This window comes from Argopecten irradians, unplaced genomic scaffold, assembly GCF_041381155.1.
Source record: "Argopecten irradians isolate NY unplaced genomic scaffold, Ai_NY scaffold_0264, whole genome shotgun sequence".
Lineage (NCBI taxonomy): Eukaryota > Metazoa > Mollusca > Bivalvia > Pectinida > Pectinidae > Argopecten > Argopecten irradians.
The window spans coordinates 32,510-54,830 of record NW_027187731.1 but is presented as its reverse complement, the minus strand read 5'-3'; the positions used below and the strand labels follow the sequence as shown (position 1 = coordinate 54,830).

Sequence of the window (22,321 nt, the reverse complement as noted above, 5' to 3'; positions counted from 1 at the left end):
ATACACAGCTCTAACAGCAGCGTTACAAAAGCAATTTCACAATTGAACTCAATGTTGTATGGCGCAACGTCTCATATCCAAAACATGAATATCTAAACATGAAATAATTAAATAGCACAATATGCGGTGTTATTCAACTCTCATGGTATCAACTAAATGATGCAGCTGTTGATTAACTATTTTCTTACCACACGTGATATAAACTGTGTATGTATTCCGATTGGCTGACATGATGAACTACTTATTACTCAGTGCCACGTCATCACTAATCGAGAGACTTCATGATATGTTGTGATCGCCGCTTGACCTCAAAACTGCTGTTGGAAAGCGTACTACCGTATGTGACGTGGTTGTTGAGTCAAAAACAATGTTGTACGATGCTATACATTATTGGAACTCGAAGATTCTGATGACGTCTGTTGCCGTGATATTATATAGAATCCGCTGTTGATTTGCACTACTTGACACACTTTTTTATATATATTTACAATAATCTGGACGGATATGTTACATTTCCAGCCGAATAATGTAAAACGGATGTTTAACAATACTAGGTATTACATGGAAAGAACACAATCATAATTAGAATATAACTTTCTCTTGGTTCTGTTATGACCCAGAATAACAAAAATGAGAAACCAGCAGCTAAATTCTAAACACAATTTAATTATATATACAATATTATACAGAGATGGTTTACAATATCTAAAGTAATTGGTGGTGGTACAAGAGTAAATACGATGATTTAAAGTGTTACTTGTCTGTATGCGAATGTCCTGGTATAAATCCTTGATCCTTCAAGGTTTCAAATAAACAATAATCACAAATCCACAAGGAAAATGAATATCCACAGATGTTTTGCAAAGTTCCAGGCAGTATGAATAAATCCACACAAAGTGTTGCAATAATCCACAGATAAAGTCACAATAGCTCCCCAATAGAATCTTATATGGCGCTGTACAATTCTTGATATGTCTAATTACAGGTCTCATTACAGTTCTGATTAGCTTTGGACAGTTGGAGTATATATAGCTAAACCCTAATTCAAGAATATTGGAGAACCTTCTACTTCTAGAAATATCTAACTAAAAACAGTAAACAAATAAACACACAGAACTTTCTGAAAATAGATCATTCTAGATGTCTACTTATAATCAACATGTTTACAAACATATTTGTATATACACGATAATATTCTAGAAAGTTCTATAACCTAGATTAATGATATGACCTTTATAGGATGTATTGATAATAAAGCTATAGGAGTTATCTCCCTTATCTCATAACTACATGTATTTAGTGTCATACATAACAGTTCACTTTTGCTTTTTATTAGTTACGGTTGATTATGTATTAACACCTCCTCAGTAAAGAGGGTCGGATTACTAGTAATCGTCTCCCAAATATTGACGCCATGGTCAATAACGTGTATAACAATATGACAGAAAAGTTCTGAAACGTCTAACTATTGGGAAGTTGTATGTTTATCTGGTGGCTATGTGCTGTACTTTATTAATCCGCTTTTTGTTTTCGTTTACTACAAATCTATTGGAAATTAAAACTGCTCCTACATGCTGACATTCATTATTCGTTATAAAAACAACGCCATTGATGCTATCTTTAATAAATGGAAAAATGCTTTCAGGAGAAACTTTTTTTTTCAAATTGGTATTTAATGCAACATTTACACTTGTATATACGAAAGACAACCGCGTTTGATGTATGCAAGTTGTTCTCAACCTGCCAAGTATTTGGAAAAAAAGTATCTGTTTAACCATTGCTTCATCATTTCCAAACGGAAAAAATATGTCTTTCATCGAGATGATAACATATCTTGATTTTGTTTTTATAGTGCAGCATTACTACTATGCGTAAATCACAGTTCCATGTATGTTCATGTATCTGCACAAGAGTTTGTAAGAGATCTATAAAAAGTTGTGAAAATTGGACTTAGTGACCACTACCCGGAAGCGTACATTTGGGACCAAATTTGGACATACTAACGTTAATTACAGGTCGTTTAAAAAGTTTTATAATGATAAATTTCAGAAGGACCTGGTCTACTATTGAAACGTTTACGGATGTGGATGACGTCCTTAATGCATGGACTAAATTTGTCATGGAAGGGGTTAATGAACACGCGCCAAAGGTTTGAACGGCGTCTTAAAAAGGCAAAGCAGCCTGACTGGTTAGATGAGACCATCTTAGACAATATTTGTATCAGAGACAGTTTCAAACGAAATGGTGAATTTGAAAAATACAAATCACAAAGGAATAAAGTCACCAGACTTATCAGAGACGCTAAAGCCACATATTACAAAAAATGTTGTAGAAAATAAATTTCGAAAATCCGAAGAAATTTATGGAAATATGTTAGAGATGTTATTCCAAAAGCCTCCTCCACAACACATATGACATTAACTTTTGATGATAACACAGTATTAGATAAAGAAAAAATTGCCAATATTTTTAACAACTTCATTTCTGAAGTTGCAGGAAACCTAACCTCATCATTCAGTGATCATATATCAAATTGTGATGTTTTATCTCGATTTTTAAAAACAAAGCTGTCTCCAAATGGTGTATTTAACATACCTAATATATCAGTGGACTTTACCCTAAAGTACATGTGTTCTTTAGATGAGCATAAAGCAGTAGTAGATGAAGCCCAAAACTTCTGAAAATCAGCTGGGCAGGAAATAGCCCCTTTACTCACTTACTAATGAACATGAGTATTCAATGTGGTAAATTTGCCAAGTGATTGGAAGCTCTCGAAAGTCATACCGCTACACAAAAGTGGTAAGACTTCTGATGTTTCCAACTTCCGACCTATTTCCGTTCTCCAAGTAATCTCTAAAATACTGGTGAGACATGTACATAGCTCTTTTTATAAGTACTTGACTAATCAAGACTTACTCATCTCATCACAATCAGGTGTCCGTGAAAACCATTCGTGTGAAACTGCTCTTTTGAATATAGTTGATTCTTGGGCAAATGAAATCGATCAAGGAAATATAAATGGAGTTGTCTTCCTTGATTTCAGGAAGGCATTTGGCCTAGTAAATCATACTGCGTTACTGAAAAAACTAAAGCTTTACCAATGTGATACTACCACTCTGTCCTGGTTTACATCTTACTTAAGTGATAGGTACCAAAAGGTTTGTATCACAGATCATTTATCAGAAGCCCGTAGAATCACTCATGGAGTACCCCAGGGATCTATACTGGAACCTTTTTTGTTTTTAGTTTTTATCAATGATTTCCCATTGAAAACTGCTTCTAGAACAGTTATGTATGCTGATGATTCAACATTGTCGGCTTCTGGAAGAACAGTGAATTATATTAAAGAAAAACTCTAGGATGATTTAAAGAATGTAGAAGACTGGTGTGTTGAAAACAAAATGATTGTAAATGTAGATAAAACAAAATGTATGATTTTAACAACAAAACAGAAGCATTGTGAGCTTTGTCAACATGAACTAAACTTAAGTTTTAATGGAGAAATTATACAACAGGTTGAAACTGAGAAGCTTCTTGGAGTTAAACTGGACCACCATCATTCTTTTTCTGAAATCCAATTTTATCAAAAGTTAACAGTGGCTTATAGGGCTTTTAAGGCGTATTAGGCAGTACTTTTCTCTATGTGCAAGACTGAAATACTTTATTTTTTGTGTATTTCAGCATTTTGTGTATTGTTGTACTGTATGGGGAGGGTGTAATGATAATATAATGAAAAAAACTATGTCTATTACAAAAACGCGAGCAGCACGCATCATTTTAGATACCCCCTTTGATACTCCGTCAAAAGTAATGTTTCAACAGTTGCAATGGATGCCTATAGACATATACATTAAAATACAAGAAATCCGTATTTACCTTTAAATGTGTAAATGGACTTGTACCCGATTATCTGTGTTGTCGATTCAAATATGTCGATGTTTCAGTATAGAGTAACACGTCAGACTGAACAGAATTATTTTGTACATTCCAAGACACAGGACTCAGTTTTACTCCAGTCATTTTATGATATCAAACATTCAAATTTGGAATCAGCTTCCTAATGACGCGAGAACATCACCTTCTTTAAGCAATTTTAAAAAGAAAGCAATTAAGCATTTCTGTGATATGTACTTTTATAATTCAAAACGATTTCAATGTATGCTATATTAGCATGTATATATATGAGGTTTCGGCCTTTAACCTCATTTCAGTACCATAAGCATGATCTTTGTACTTACTGTGATAATACTGTTTCTATTTATTGTATGTAATATCAATTATTATTCGTCATTGCTTTTTTATGAACAATTTTATCTTTATTCATGATAGTATTATTAATTTTATGAACTGAAATAATCGAAGACAGATATATCTCGATCAAATTATTGATTAAAAGTTACATAATACATATTATAAGACCACGATCGAGTGTATTGTGGGTAGCGATAGGCCTAGGACGTCTTCTTACAGGCGATATATGGAATTTTCAAATCATTTTTGGCCTATATGAAATATAAATAATTTGGTTTAATGTCCAGGAGACAGGGAGTCATCTCGTCTTTCCGTGTCAACACCCAAAATAAAACTAACAGGCCTATTCAAGGGACACGTCCTTGGCCTAGCTGCTGTAAGATACTGACCGTGTATATATCCGATGTAAACCCTCAGATATATAATAATTTTATTTTGTAGTAATAGAGCTACATTTTACATGTAGCCCTCGCGAGATATTGTGAATAGTTTGAAATAGGCATGTTTGCATGATATATTATAAAAAAAATACACGAAAAAAAAATTGCCGCCGGTGGTGAGAATCGCAAGATCAGAAGATCTGCACGTTAACAATAAGCCAGATTTCTGGGTTTTTTTTATATACAGTGATTGTTTTTATAAGAAGCAGATAACATTGTTATTTTTGTGATGATGTATGATTGAGTATTTCCCATTAGGAGAAATAAAGAATTGTAATTGTAATGTGCATGTAGCTGTTGTTTCACCCTGAAGAAAAAAGTGAAAACATGATAATAACACATTGATCACAAAGTTTTTGTTGTTCTTTAATGTACCTTGTATACGATAATCTTTGTTATTTTTATTGATTTTTTTTTTTTCTGATATGCTCGAACGTCGGTGAAGACACCCCCTGGGAGGAATGAGTTGAATTTCGCCGAGACGAAGCACATGCTCGTGTATACGTTGATACGGAAAAAAAAACGACAGTTTTTTTATTTTATAACACATGGTATATCAAAGTAATAGGCAATGAGAAAATTGTACAATACAGTCCTTTTTAGATTTATGTCTTTCTACTGCGTATGCATCGTAAAATTCTACTAAGTTACATGAAAAATCACGATTAACTTCAGGTACAGGTAGGCCTAAAACGTTATACAATGCACAGTCGATGTCGGGGAACAGATCTAATTTGATGCATTCAACCTCAAATATAAAAAAATGAATGCTATTGCCGAAACCTTTTGGACTAGAGATAGTCTTAAGTCTTCAAAGATCGCTTTTTAATGAATAGGAAAAAAATACCACGAAAAAAAAAAAATCTCGATTAGCTGCTCGCAACCCAGTGGCTACCGCTGTTTCATCGGTTTTCGACGGCGAAAGACCAAAATAGATTTTTTTTTTGTTCACCCCATCAATGTTAAACATATTCAATTCAAATAATTAATTGCATGTTTCAGAAGCATGTTAATGATTTTTTGTGCAATATTTCATGAATTTCATCTACTAAACGAAGCATTGTATCAACAAACGCTGTAAGATTTACATTGCAGCCTACGTAGGCCTACTGGGTTTCTTTTTTGTCTAAAGTGACGTTTAAATAATGAAATGTTTTAAGATAAAGTAACACTATTTTTTAAACTATGTTTAAACTGTATATGAGTGCTAAATTTGCTACCATAATTCCACAAATGATGCTGCTTATTCAATTCTTCAAAACGTCAGTTTGCAAAGGTCGAATCATCCGGGCTCATAGAGGTACTAAAAAGTGACGTCATTGGAATGTTCGGGATCAAATTGTTAAAATTTAGAAATGGTAATCAGAATAATGAAATTAATCATTCTTTTTTCTCCCACATCTCAATATTTTATTATTCGCATAAACTGCTGCTGTTTACAGGGAAATTCGCCTATCTACATGTGGTATCGAGTTATAATAATGCCATGAACTAATCTCGATTATTAATGCTGAAAAATATGTCGGGTTTATTGATTATTGTTCCCACTTACTGTTGTTGAGTTTTTGAATTCGGGGGGGCAAATTTCGCAAGGGCTGTCATGAAACGTCTTGTTTTCAGGCCGGAGATCAAAACGGCCGATTAGGTAATGAAATAGTAATAAAATACTATTAATTTTGCTGCAACACTTAAAAAAAATCAATTCTGATTTTCGAAAAACAGGTTGAATCATGAAAAATACTCTCCAAACAGTTTATTTTGATTCATTATATTAGTATATTTAATGTAAGTGATTATTATGTGTTCTCGTTCTTGTAGGGGATTCTCCTTGAAGACAGGTTGCAAGAGGATGGTAGGGAAATTAGAGGGGAAACTACTTTTTGAAACAGACGGACGTAGACATTGAGTAAGTATCTCAACACGTTCCTATATATAAGCAAGAGGAAATAAAGAAAAAAAATGAAATTACTTTTCAAAAGAAAAGTGGATGTAGATACGGTCAGTATCTCAATAGTTCCCCCCTATTTATATACATGTGTATATGACATATTCATATTGTTGATCGGACCTTTATATTTTCTTGAAATCTCCATACTAGATAAAATTGAGGAGCCATTATTAGCAGTATGCCTATTCTTTTTATAACAGAAAACAATAAAACTATCGCACTATTAAACTTGTGTTACTTCCAAATGTATTGATGTTATTCTCATAGAACAACTTGTGATTAATCATATTTTCACTGATTAATAATGATTAATCTTTTAAAAAAAGAACTGTAATGTTTTACTGTTCATTAATTTATCAAATACCACCAGACCATATAGAGTTGTATTGAAATCACTGAGAGTGTACTTTAATAATATTACTTAAGGATTAACTTGAATAGATTTTGTGTGTTATATAGAGATATAACACAAAAATCTGAGTGTACTCTAAATATGCCGCGAAGCCGTTTATGATGATGAAGGTACGCTCATATTTTTGTATTATATCTCCATAATATAAAAACAATTTATTCAAATTAATCCCTATAATTCAATTTGCTAAAGATAATCTCTTCAATATTCAAAATTTCATTTTGGGACTCTTTTATCTGGAATCATTACGCCGTCATTTCAGCCAATCAGAAGCAAGTTTACAAACGGCGACGCATTTTTTCCCCTTATGGGCTGATAAAGTGAATTTTTTAGCCAATGACAATGCTCGTAACAAGCAAAATTGAATTATTCTGGTGAAGGGAGATGAAAAAACATACAACTAAAGAAAGAATAACATTGGGAGATTTCTACAGCAACTCTGTGAAAGGTAAAAATTATTTGCATTGTTTTTAACATATTTTATTTGTATAAAAATATATATACAATATTTTAGGATCGGCCACAATTTGGACTAACTTAATCTTAATCCCTCACGCTATTGTTTGCATGTAGATACATGTATGCCAGATTGATATCAAATGCTATTCAGAACATCCGACACTGTTACATTCTACTGCTAAAACACAACTAGGTTATTTTGACCTACATCTTTGGAATTACATCAGGTTTTTTAACTAAAAAAACACACAATCCATTTACTCTGGTAATACACTGCTAAACATTATCATTTCATTTCGTAGTATTTAAGTAATTAGGACATTAAGAATAAAAACAAAATTGTTCACCATTTTGACTATTGAAAATTAACACGAGTCCAGAAAAAAATACATATCCAGCGGATGGTTGTTAGCGAATCCAGCACATTTTTCCTCGTACAATATTTTGTCTTTTGATAAATATTTAATAGGGCTTAAAATTTTGCTGTATGTATATTTAAAGCTGCATTTAACAATTTCTTATTGCTATAAGTGAAGTAATAAATTTAGTATGTTATGTACCACATTGAAGACTCACGATTACATTAGCGTTTATAGAACAATCGTAATATCGATACATAGATGTTGTATATATTTTGCCACTTTGGATGTAATGTGCCAAACACATGTGGTTCATATATCTGATTGTACATTTGTCAATTAGTCTTACTTTGTGCAACATTATCATCGAGCAACATCAATCCAATGATATGGAAATTGCGCTTTTTAAGAAAAATAAGTTATTTAATTGACATTAAATCACATTCCCATTAATTCTATCATGATGGTGTAAGTGTTATTTCATGAAGGAAGAAGCAGTGAGCTTCTTCATAATGGAGCAGACGTAAATAAGGTTAGAATTTCAACACGTTGTTTTATATGCTCAAGTGTCAGACTCAATCATTCTGTTGATAAACATGTATCTGTGTGTCTGTAGATTTTATACTCGTTAAATGAAGCATGTTATAAAATGTCAGCATTTACCTCGACATCAGATGAGTATATCAACTCTAATTCCTTAAAATAACATGATTGGTGAAGAAAAACCATTTTAAACGGAGACATTGTTTTTGCTGAAATATAAGCAATAATTATATTGATAGGAATTAAAATCTGCTTCTCTAGAAAATATAACTTCAGTTTCCTGCTCTCTGGTATTATAAGAAAAAATATTTAGCGTGATTTGTCCACAAACTAAAGCACAGGTGCGTCAACATCCATGGAACAGTAATATTAGCGATATATATATATATTTTACTTTTTATGTGTTTGATACATGTGGTTGGTATATCTGTTTGTAAATTTGTCAATCAGCTAAAATGTTTGCAATATTATTAGCAGTTGACATAAATAGAAATTATAAGAAAGTTTTCAGTTTATATAAAAAATAAATGTAAGTGAATACTATTTTACATTTATTATATATTTATATTTTTTCAGGAGAATCCCTTGGAGGTAGCTGCAAATGGAGGATATACAGACATAGTGAGACTTCTTCTTGATAATGGAGCGGACGTAAATAAGGTTAGAATCTAAACACGTTCGTATATATACATGTGCATGACTGCTTTATTGCTATCATCGGACATTATCAAATTGATTTATATGACAATAGATCCCCCAAAAGTCAATTTAATGCTTATATTTCCGTTTTCTGTTATTTTAAAGCCAACCTGTAATGTAAACTGTTATCGCTATTACCAAATCAAATTCCTCGCTGCCCCTGTCTTTGGAACCTCTTCTTGTGACGTCAGAAGCACCTCCGACGTCATAAGAACTTCGCGGTAAAAAGTCCATTAAAATAAATACAAATATACTTTTCCAACGTTTTTATCAATATTCCCCATCTTTAGGATATTGAACATTTTAAAATCATTACAACAAATATTGTTGCAAATTACGTAGAACAGTTGCGCTTTTTCATTCAGGTAGCATGCAAGTATGTCGTTCAGAACTATGTCACAACACATTTTAAACATATCACTTATCGAATTATGATCTCATAAATTCCCTTTTTGGTTGGTAAGGTTATATAGTGTCAGTCCCGAGCAAATGAAAATATTAATGCAATAATGAGTATATTTTTACCACTAAATATCCAGTTTCCAGGAAAAATATATTATATACAATATAATTTGCTGTAAAAGACAGTAATTAACATTTTTACATTCATTTTATATATAGGATTTGATATGAGTGTTCATTTCATATTATATTTTATGAAACGAATCTAAGATGTTTTTATTTTTGCGAGCCTTGGCAAGTAGAAGTTAAAACTTCGAAACGAGTTTCATAAAATTTCATATGAAATGAACACAAATTTAAGATACGTTTAATCGCATAACTACAAATACCTACATAACAAAGAGTTTCACGTAAAAATGTATTCCAAAAATCCAAGAGAGGCCGCCATTTTGTCACGCCGTTCTCGTAATCCTGACGTCACGTCATTTTCTCTGAAGTCATTATATTGTTTCTATCTGACGTCACAATAAATTTTAAGCCAATGAATATCGCCCCAGGTCATATTACACTAGTGACATACGCAAAAATATTACAGGGGCGAAATCACTGGATATCAGGCGGATTATGTGATAAATCATGCTATTTATATAATAGGGATTACCATTTGCTGCTGTTTAGAATGTAACATGTTTTACTCTTTCGTATGTTACAAGTGAAATCACATTTTAGCATGATTTCTGTTACAGCACAATGTCGTAAACATGTATAGGACATTATAAACAAAAAATGTCTTGCATGAAACTTTTTTCATCAATATGTTCTAATGGGAACGAATGGACGAATGAATAAATATCTGTATTTCCTCTAAAACTTGAAGTTTGAATATTTGCACAACTCAAAAAAATAAGGTCTTGAAACATAAGTACAATTATTTAGTTATATGATTTAACAATATTAAAACTCAATTATTGAGGAATAACGAATTTAAAGATTGCCGAGTGTTTTTGAATCTCTCTAAAGCATGTATTTTTAATCGTTCCTAAAATACAGCCGTTGTAACCAATGCAACAATGTTGGCTTCATTTTACATACTATCTTTGCTGATTCAACCATAATGTTATTTCCAATGGTCCAAATTGACTTCTATTGAATGTATGTCTCCTCCAAGTAGAAACACTAGATCATCATCGTCATTTAAAATTCTTCACACTCTGTATGACCGGCAGTAAGATTTACTATGGTTGTCAGGGCTAACAATTTAATATCATTCAAGCCAACTGAAACACATTTAATACAGGACTTTAAATTATTTTTGTTGAATAATTAAATACAAATATCGCCATCACAATTATATGATGACAAGCAAGATATTGTTTTGATATGCACACTAGCCGTTTTCGATTATACAGTTTCAGTCGGTTTGACTGGTTTGACACATAATGCAGTATGTAAGAAAAAAATAATTGCTATTCCTTAAGTCATTTTGCATTCCACCATAACATGATCGTATCTACTGACAAAGAACTATGTTTGTATCAATATATAAATTATCTTAAATATCCGTGCCATATGTATTGGCAAACATATTTTTTTTTTACTTAAATGTTAGCCAAAGAGAAATCTATGGCAGCGTTATCATACGTTGTTTGGGGTATAATCGCTCACAACGCGGATACATTGCATCGTAAGAATATTTTTCTTATTTCAAAATATGCGCTAGCTAGGTAACCACAGTAGCTTTTTTATACTCTCAACTTTGAAATTTTTTTGATGTTGACAATTGATTTATGGAAATAAGGTTTTAAATATGTTAAATAACAAAGAATACATAGTAAAACATAATTACCAGCGTACTGTATTATGGCCACTGTCTGAAGTTGTTTGTTTATGAATAGAAAAAAGGATCTTGTTATTTTAAAAATCAACTCATTTTATAATTTCAGACGAACGTTGACAAAGTCTTTGATCAACTTCAAATAATTAATTGCACAATCGATCGAACCAATTGTTACGAATACTGAAAGCAGTCACTGGTCGATACCGGCGAATATTAGTGATGTATCTACAACTAGGCCAAATTGTGATAACGAATGTCTAAGCTGATCCGTTAGGCATCATTTTCTGAATTTACACTGCAGTAAATGGTTATCGGATTGTTTCGAATAACTGCAAAAATGAAATGTATAAACTGATAAGGTATGTTAAAAAGAATTATTTCATTTGTACAACCTTCCACTACAGATGCTATAAACGTCAAATGCATGCATCGTCTGTCAAGCACGATCGAACTGAGCACTTCAGGTCAGAGCGTAACTGCCAAAAACAAATAAATCACCGGAAAGGAATTATGCCAAATCTGATTAAGCGTTTTGAATTCCAAGTTGTATAAGTAGCGCTCGATTCTATTTCTTAATGCAAGCTTAAATAAGAGATACATATTTGACCAAACCTTGATATCTCGGTTTAAGTAATTATTAGTGTTAAAGGGAGTTAATTATTTTCCGATAATAAGAAAACATATTATGTTCTATAGGAATAATGTATATTGCCGCGTAAGCGAAGTCGGGACGTGGTGACGTATAGATCACAGGGTCAGGTTGTTGTGTTGCGCAATATGCAAGTACATTGTTTTTTATCTGTATTTAGTGGATTTTCGTTGGTGAAATTATATTGGGCCACATCTAATTATTTGTATATACTTTAGATTAAAGATAATAAGACATCTATGTTCAAACATACTGTACACATGTAATGAATATCACACATTTGTGTTATTAGACAATCTAATCTTGTCTTAATAGATCTATGCCGGGATATTCATAGTAATCTATTAGCTCTAGATCGTATTGGACTATGTTGGAGTCTTTGCTTGGATTGCTCTGTCCCCTTCTTTCTTATCTATCATGAACAGACACCTTTCGTATAATATGAGCTCTATACAGAAACAAAATGGACAAATGCAAAAAAGCAATGCCCTATGTGTTTAACATATTGGAGTTTTTATAGCGTACCTCATGTCTACTTACTTCTTGATCCGTTGTTCCTTCATTCATTGATTAAACTTAAGTAGTGTAAACCTACATATCTTTGGTCATCATTGTTTCCAAGTAGACATCTAGTTATAGGTAATCGCGGTTTGCGTGTATTGATTAAACATATTGTGTTCACTGTTAGAGGGAATGTTTCTAAGATCATTGTTAAAGTTACAATATTACACTTGATCGTATTTAAAAAATTGGTTCAGCTACATAATAACTGATTAATGGTGTAACTTTATTTTTGCAGGTCATTTTTATCTTAAGATTGGTTATTTTGTAATTGTTTTACAGAATTAAATTATTTTCTCATTTTACATTGATTTTTTCCATGTGAATTTGCCTGAAGTTTTTTATTTTTACCTTGAAAATTGAACTGAATGTCACATGAAAAAAATATATGCGGATGAAATTGTCCTGAAAAATTTCATATGAGGATTTTGAAAACTGAATTCTCATACGACTTTTCCCTGTAATTGGTCTGTAATTGACCTGAAGTTGAGAATGAAAAAATGATATAAATGTGCAGGTGATAATTGTTGCCTGAGTAGTTGCATATTATACCTCACGGCATTTATATTGAAGTTATTTCGGTAGAGAATCATATCTTTACCAATATAATGTGAAACTTCTCTTCAGTAGCTTAAATAAGGTTAGCCGTTCTAAACATGTTTTCCCAATTTCATTGCACTTTTTATACCCATTGAGTACTACCATTTCGTTGTCATGATTGGGCATGTATTTTTTTCCTTGGATCTTTTTATATGTTAGTTTCAATTTCAATGAATTTTGTGATTTTTTAAGTTATGTGTGCCAAATATTTCATATAACAAAAGTCAAGATAAGCATTTTATTAGTTTATTTGCCCCTACAGAATTACCATACATTTTCCGAGACTCACAATACTTACAACAATACGTATAAGTAAGAGCTGAAAATGTCGTGTGACGGTATTGCCCAAACTCATTATATCCATATTTACAATGCGGGTGAAAACTGATTAGACACAGTAAGATCATCATGTCAAGTTGTGTACTACAATTTTATTTCACATGTTGGCAGTGTAATCTGTAATTGTAAGGTTAATTTCGGAAGGTTTATATTCCATTTTAACTTACATATGGCATAAAAGCTAGGAATACACTCTAATTTTAGAAAATTTCATCAACGTATAGTCATCATATCTCCCAACGAATGTTAAACTTACGGAGTGGTTTTTTTTTTTTTTTTTTTTCTGAAGGAAAAATTAATATTAAATGTAGTCCGCTTGCCATGAAAATTGAATGGTATATATAATGAATGATTTTTTAGTTTAATAATACGTGTGCATTTTGAGATTTTATTATAACTTAAAATAAATATATCAGTCATATTTTTTTGCAATTTTATTGTCATGAGGTATATCACCAATTGTATACGACTTTTAATTTCAAAGAGAAAAAGATAAAATCACATCAAGTCATGTCTACCAAGAATTATATCTTGTTCGTTCTAGGGAAATCCTGTGAAGGCAGCAGAAAGAGGAGGACACACAACACTAGTAAAGCTTACTTCGTGACAAAATGGCAGAAAAAAATGAGGCTAGTATCACAAATACTTTCCTACACATACATATATTTTCCATTTATTCATTGTTTTGATCGAAGCATATATTTGGAATCTCTGAATCTAAATTTTGTTAAAATTTTTAATTGGCTAATTTGCTTCGGCTTCAGGCGGATATAAAACTACGCGGCATCTGGGGTGCTAGCATACAGTTATTTGAACTTCCATTCAAGGTCAGAGACGTCAAATCAACCATAAAAACTTTCAACACTTGCTATGTCAAACAATTCAGAGGCATATACCGACTCTGATATTGGGCATATAAACTCATTATCGGATAATGGGCTACAAGTTGGTCAGTCATCATCTTGAACATTCAATCAAAAGTCACCGGGCTCCGATATGTATTTTTTGCTAATAACTAGGAGGTATAAACACAAAAATGTTTGGCATGAAAGATGTGATGTCACGCTACCAAAATAAGTTCAAATGAGTGAACCTGACCTCCATTCAAGGTTTTATGGGTAACATGGGCTAAGGAGCATCAGTTTATTTTTCATGAGACTCTTAAAAATTTGCCTAGTGGATTTATCATACTTTCTCTGACTCAATGATGTTATCCCAAAATTATAATTATCTAATTCTATTATGATATCCAAATTAGCTATCGGATTGTGTATCTAACACCTGGTTTTATTTTAGGATAAACCAGCTCAGACTACATTGCCAATAAAACAAGATGAAACACAGACACCGGTCCATAGTCAGTCTGCCGATTCTGGACAACTTGATATCAACACAGGTAATACTACTTTTCTTGTTATTGGCTCCTACTTCTTGTTTAACAATGCAAGTCATTGGTGATCATGTAAAATGTATTTATCTTTTCAAACTGTGTAACGAGAATATCATAACACTGACATCTTAATAAAAAAAAACTAAATAAAGTATATATCCAGTGACGTAATAGAATCGTTTAAGAACAAGATCTGGAACAATTATATTACACAGGACAAATTCTAAGAGTTTGTACACCCTGGATCAATTTATCAATCATCAGTATAATATTTACATTCAGTTTAATATTTGTGTAAAGATTTAAGACCTTGCCGTTTTATGGTAACACATCAGTCAAGCAGCATCGCGCTATACACGAACGTTTTAAAGGTAGATATAGATCGTTTTTATTTGGTCATTCGGTGTCATTGTATATATCTGGCCGATATTTGGGTGACGTAAAGTCAGTCAGAATATTATATAACTGGTGATGATTGGTTAAAAAGTGATAAACAATATGATGTTAGACTCTACGACGAGTTATAGTACGCCTACTTGATATATTTATATAAATATAATAATATACAAATTTAATGTTGAAGACAGATATCATGGAAATACATACGATAAACAATAGCGTCGTGTTAAATGCAGTGACAGGGTAATATTGATCTATCACGGCCTGGTTGAGAGTGCACTGTTGCATAATAGTATTGTCGAGGGACGGAATAGTGCCCGAGACGAAGCACTATCCTATCACGAGACAATACTATGAGGCAATAGTGCCCTCTAAAATAGGCCATAATGTGATTTGTACATCAACCTCACATGAGACCCGTTTTCACGTCATCGTAATAGATGCACGTCAAATGCGACAAATCGCTACGCGATCTTCACCACGTTGTTAGATTACATATACAATATATGAATTGTTGCGTTTCTATAAACGGAATTTCCGCTTCATGATAGAAAAAATAAATAAAGTAAAATGATTATAGAGCATGAGTAAACTGTCTTACTGTAGTTAAAGCAACATTTGCTTTCCATCCCCGTACACAACCGCCTGTCTGCCATCTTGACGTTCTTGGTCGATAGAGTTCGTAACGTTATAATGGCGTCATGTAATGGTGACAGTCACAACTACATTCCACGTTCAATTTCGCGCACCTTCAATACTGCCGCTTGACCGGGCAACTATTGCAAATAGTACCTATATGTGTAGCCAATCAGAATCCTGCATTCTGTAACATGATTTACTAACCATCACATATAAAAACAATATCACAGATAATCTGTTACGGTGTCAAAAATACTCAAACTATCATAGAGATGAGCATGGTACATTTTAACATATGCATAAGGCGACTGTCACTCACCTCTGGGGACCGACATCACAGATTATCTGTTATGGTTTCAAAATACAGTATGCTATCACATGGATGAGGTATGGCATGATAAATATGTATGTAGTACAACACGACTATGACGAACCTCTTTACATCGAGAGAATCGCATTCTGTACTTCTTTATAAGCACAGTTCGTTATACACATAAAACAGATATATTATATAAATATTGACGAATAGGAACATTACTTTTATAATCATGTAGAAAAACGTCTTTTACTGTAATGAGAAAATTCCCCTTTTTATGTTTTTTTTTTGTTGGCAGACTATTACTTAATCTGAATTGAGCAATATGTACAGGTACATGACGGTTACACTTCGACTTCTCTGTTTGAGGGCAAAAGGATAAAATCATTTACAGTAATCGTTTGTAGAGTTTTGAAAATTAAAGACTATAAATATAAAACATAGAACTATGCGAGTATGACACATTAAAAATTAAGTTTGCTTTATTGCGGTAAGTGTGTTTATATAAAATACAGACGTCATTGTACAATACTATTTTTACGGATTGCCTCATAACATGTTTGTTTTTATAATGTTTTAACATCAATTTCAGATATCGACTCCGTTGTTGAGATTGTGAAAAAAGGAGACATCGAACAATTTGAACTCCTTACGGAGAGATTGAAGACTTTAGAGACGGAGGGCAGTCCTGTTGTAAGTATTCTTCATGTCGTGGCTCTTTATGGATCACCGGAAATGATTGAATGCATTGCAAAAGGACAAAGCACCAACTGGGACTCTGTATACAATGTACGTGAATATTTATTCGGGATAGACATGCCTCAGCTCCGAGAAGGCACATTCACAGCACTATATATTAGCTACGTTTCTAGACAGAACGAAACATCGTGCACTCACTGATAAAGTACTCTAGTGAAGAAAACATTGATTTTTGCTTTTCTAGCAATGCATGATAAAAAAAGTAATGGAAGAAATTTTCATGTTGCATCAAGCAGACAAATTGAAACTGAAACATTCCAACCTGCAACCCACCGTCATTCCGGGGCATCGCCTAGAAAAAAGTGGAAGTCGTACTCCAGTTTATATAGTATATTCAGTGCATGTGGATCATAGTTCTTCTTACGAACTGAGAAGTATCGGTGTGGTTATCACTCGGAATCCGTATGTATATACCAAAGAATGGAAAGACATCAACAGTAATGCCAAAACAGTGTCTTGTGAAGATAGGGAAAGGGCGAAAAAGATCTTATCATGTCATCAGCAGTCTCTTTTGATGAAGCACAGCAATTTAAAACATTATAAATGTGTCCCCTGTGAGATTTCAGAATAATGGAGAAGACATCGTGGAAAAGCCGTGTATTGCACTTTATTGCAGTACCAAGGGAGTAGTACCATTGGGAGAGCCTGAATTCCCCAAGCGGTTAGACACAGGAGACGGTGGACTACATGGAGGTTGATGTCCACGAAGGATATGTTGTCCTCAGTGGATACAATTCGTTGCCAAGCTGTAACTTTCATCCTAAACTTAAGATGGGTTTGCAATATCGGAAGATTTACTCCAGAACACGCCTCTAGTGGAAATGTATTGGAGTCCATTAGTGGGACACATGGCCCATTTGTAAAATTTAATAACAAGATTGGATTTCTTACATGCGCACATGTTTTGTTTGACATTCCAAATCAAAGCACCTTTAATTTCATTACAACAATGCCAATAAAGTTGAAGTCGTCCAACCGTCCAGTGACTCTACGGTATTCGGAGGGTCGCCGTGTGGACATGTTCATATGGCAATTTTTGACTCGCAGAGTGATCCTAGTGTCGATGTTGCTGTCGTTGAATTGACTGATCGTGTCGGATACCAGCAAGGGGTCAATTTTCCAATACGAAGCATAGCTGCTATAAGAACGCAGGTAATAATGATAAAAACATTCCCCACTTTATCATAATGGTACATCTCAATAACGTATTACCGATCGTTCTGTACAGACGATATTATACTTGATTAAATGATTGATTGACAGGCATGTTTATATGTATATCAAAATCGTTTGCCTTCCATTCACAATCCTGTTATATATTACTTGACTTTAGGATTTGTTTATTTTCTTTTTTTATTATTGATACACTCTTTGAATAATGCTATAATCAATTGAAGTCTAATTCAATACAATTCGCTTTATCCCAGGATTCCAAGAACTTCCAGAATACAACAATGGATCTATCCGGGAAGACTTAACAGGATTGGCTACGAGTCAAACCGTGTTTAAATTTGGAAGTACCTCTGACGTTACAAAAGGAACCTTGGATGTTAGTGGGAATTAGTGTTCAACCTCTTACGACAGCACTTGGGTTACCGAGAAGTGGAAGGGATGTAAGCATGAGAAACCAGTATCAAGTTAATGGATGTGGACCGACGTGGACGTTCTTTATGGAAGGTGACTCTGGCTCAGCGGTGTTCATGAAGTCTGGCACAGGTGATCTAGAACTTATCGGAATGGGTATTGGACATGGCGTATTTAAGTACAAGCCATTTCCTGTAGGAATCGTCACACCATATTGGTTCGATAATGAATGCACTTGGTCCACAGTTACCATAGCTTCGTTCCCATAGACATTGTTTTTTAAGTATACTTGATCAGCGATACAAGTGTGCATGGCTTAAAGTGGAATATAATGTCTTAACCAAATGATCTTTTTGTCGTGGTTACCGTTTTTGTGCCTGTTACATACATGTGTAGTATACAACGTGTATACAGGCTATGTATTCAAGCACATTTAAGCTTGTTCTATAGTTAAACGAAATGGAATGTGCGATTTTATTTGTTAACAGATTAGTGTGCGCTTGTAATGTTATAAATTATAAAGGTTGTTTTAATAAGTTAAATATCCAAAGCATGCATTCTATAGCATGCGTTTTGTTTCATATCACATATCAAAGAAACACAATTTAACAAAGCATGACAATTTATTGACCCTCATGCCCTATCGCGGCCTCGAACTCACGATCTACGACATCCAATTGCCTAGCCAAACATAGCTGCGCCTTCTACCACTGCGCACATCCACATCCCCATTAATACAGAAACCTATTAAATACTCAAACGACATTTCCGATATTAATTACCATCTCTAGTATAACTACTAACTGTGTGCTTTCAAATATGTTAAAAAGACAATGGGACTTCGATTAAGCTCCGGATCGTTATATTTTAACTCAACTGGTCAGTGCGCTAATAAGGAATGTAAAACCAATGTATTATTTACTGTGTATTTCGAATATATACTTGTTAGTGTTACTAAGAACATTTCTTTATTCTAATTCTTAATATTAACCTGATTATCTTAATAAATGTCTTGTATTAAAAACAATCTAATGAAAAACCGTTGGTATAAAATACCTTCCGACACCGTAGCTCTACATTTTTGAGGTCATTGTTCTAAGCTGAGACTTTCCAGTGGACCTTGGTTAAAAACCAGTTCTCAGACATCGCATGTAGCAACTTAATACTGTCCATAGCAAAGAAATCATCGTAGCTTTATGTAATGTTATATAGCTAAGTCAGTGTAGGCTGTGTAATGTATAGCTAAGTCAGTGTAGGCTGTGCAATGTATAGCTAAGTCAGTGTAGGCTGGTGTGCAATGTATAAGCTAAGTCAAGTGTAGGCTGTGTAATGTATAGCTAAGTCAGTGTAGGCTGTGTAATGTATAGCTAAGTCAGTGTAGGCTGTGTAATGTATAGCTGAGTCAGTGTAGGCTGTGTAATGTATAGTAAGTCAGTGTAGGCTGTGTAATGTACAGCTAAGTCAGTGTAGGCTGTGTAACGTATAGCTAACTCAGTGTAGGCTGTGTAATGTACAGCTAAGTCAGTGTTGGCTGTGTAATGTATAGCTAAGTCAGTGTAGTCTGTGTAATGTATAGCTGAGTCAGTGTAGGCTGTGTAATGTATAGCTAAGTCAGTGTAGGGCTGTGTAATGTACAGCTAAGTCAGTGTAGGCTGTGTAACGTATAGCTAACTCAGTGTAGGCTGTGTAATGTACAGCTAAGTCAGTCAAGTCAGTGTAGGCTGTGTAATGTATAGCTAAGTAATGTGTAGGTTAGCTGTGTATGTGTAATGTACAGCTAAGTCAGTGTAGGCTGTGTAACGTATAGCTAACTCAGTGTAGGCTGTGTAATGTACAAGCTAAAGTCAGTGTAGGGCTGTGTAATGTATAGCTAAGTCAGTGTAGGCTGTGTAATGTAACGTATATAGTATGTAACGTATAGCTAACTCAGTGTTAGGCTGTGTAATGTACTGCTAAGTCAGTGTAGGGCTGTGTAATGTATTGCTAAGTCATGTGTAGGCTGTGTAATGTAAGTTATAGCTAAGTCAATGTAGGCTGTGTAACGTATAGCTAACTCAGTGTAGGCTGTGTAATGTACAGCTAAGTCAGTGTAGGCTGTGTAATGTATAGCTAAGTCAGTGTAGGGCTGTGTAATGTATAGATAAGTCAAATGTAGGCTGTGTAACGTCAGTATCGCTAACTCAGTGTTGGCTAGTGTAATGTACAGCTAAGTCAGTGTAGGCTGGTGTAATGCTATAGCTATAGTCAGTGTAGGCTGTGTAATGTCATAGATAAGTCCACTGTAGGGCTGTGTAACGTATAGCTAACTCAGTAATAGGGCTGTGTAGAATGTACAGCTAAGTCAGTGTAGGCTGTTAACTGTATAGCTAAGTCAGTAAATAGGCTGTGTAATGTTTAACTATAGTCCAGTAATGAGGCTGTGTAAACGTATAGCTAAACTCAGTGGTAGGCCTATGTTACTGTAAAGCTAAGTCAGTGTAGGCTGTTGTTATGTATAAGCTAAGTCGTAGTGAGGCTGTGTTAATGTATAGATAAGTTCTAGTGGTAGGCATGTGTAATGTAGTAGCTAGAGTCACAGTGATAGGCTATGTGTAAATGTATAGACTAGAGTCAGTGTATAGGCTATGTGTGTAAGGCTATAGTCTAGTATAGGTCTATGTAATTGTATAGACTATGTTCTGTTATTGGATATGTAATTGTAAAACAAAGATCAGTATAGGCTATGATGTATAATTAATCAGTATAGGCGATTAATTGTATAACTATTTCAGTATATGCTATGTAATGTAATCCTCAAGTCTGTATAGGCTGGTGTAATGTAAAATTAAGTAAGTACAAACACGCTAAGCAATGAATAGCTAAGTCAGAACACGCCCTATGCAAAGAATCGCTTAAGTCAGTACGACAGGCTATTCAATGTATTAACTAAGCTCGATAAGGCAATGCAATGTATAGCTAAGTCAATACACACTATGCAACGTATATTCTTAAGTCATGTCAAGCTATGCAATGCATAGCTAGTCAGTACACACAAGACGCTATGACAAATGTATAGCTAAGTCAGGTTTAGGCTATGTATGTATAGCTAAGTCAGTATAGGCTATGTGATGTATAGCGAAGTCAGGTATAAAGGCTAATGTTTTCGTATAGCAATTAAGTCGTTTTAGGCTATGTAACTGTTTCGGAGATATATCGGTTATATAAGCTATGTGACTGTTTAGCTAAGATCAATATAATTCTAAGATAAATCCAATATGCGACAGTCAATCGGATGGGTCATGCTACATAAAGAAAAAATTTGTGGATTATAGGCTATGTGACTGTATGGCAAGTCAGTATAGGCTATGCAATGTATTTTGTATTTGCATATGACCATAGTTACTTCCCTTGCGGTTTGGTATGGCCATTGTGACGTCAGTAGATGATGATTCGAAATCTCCGGTAGTTTTATCTGAAAAGTATGAAGCTACGCCTCAACAACAGTGGACGTCAAAATCAATAACTACTCGAAAGGGCCAAACTGCGGATTTAAGTTTAAGAACAGTTGATAAATGTAACACAAACGCTTTTCCATAATATTACCGTTCACCGTAAGCAGAATTGTAACTATCGGTTTGTTATGGGAAGGACTTTTGGAAGGCCAATGAACGCATTAAGACGGTGGTTTTGTCTGCCAAGCACATTGAAATACCTACAAAGATTGCCTCAGACAATAAACCAAAGTGCGAGGCGAAG

At 33.8% G+C, this 22,321-nt stretch overlaps 1 pseudogene; it reads left to right on the top strand.

Annotated features, from left to right (window-relative positions):
- Positions 1-8,381: 8,381 nt before the first annotated feature.
- Positions 8,382-18,996, top strand: LOC138312256 (uncharacterized; annotated as a pseudogene).
- Positions 18,997-22,321: the final 3,325 nt, after the last annotated feature.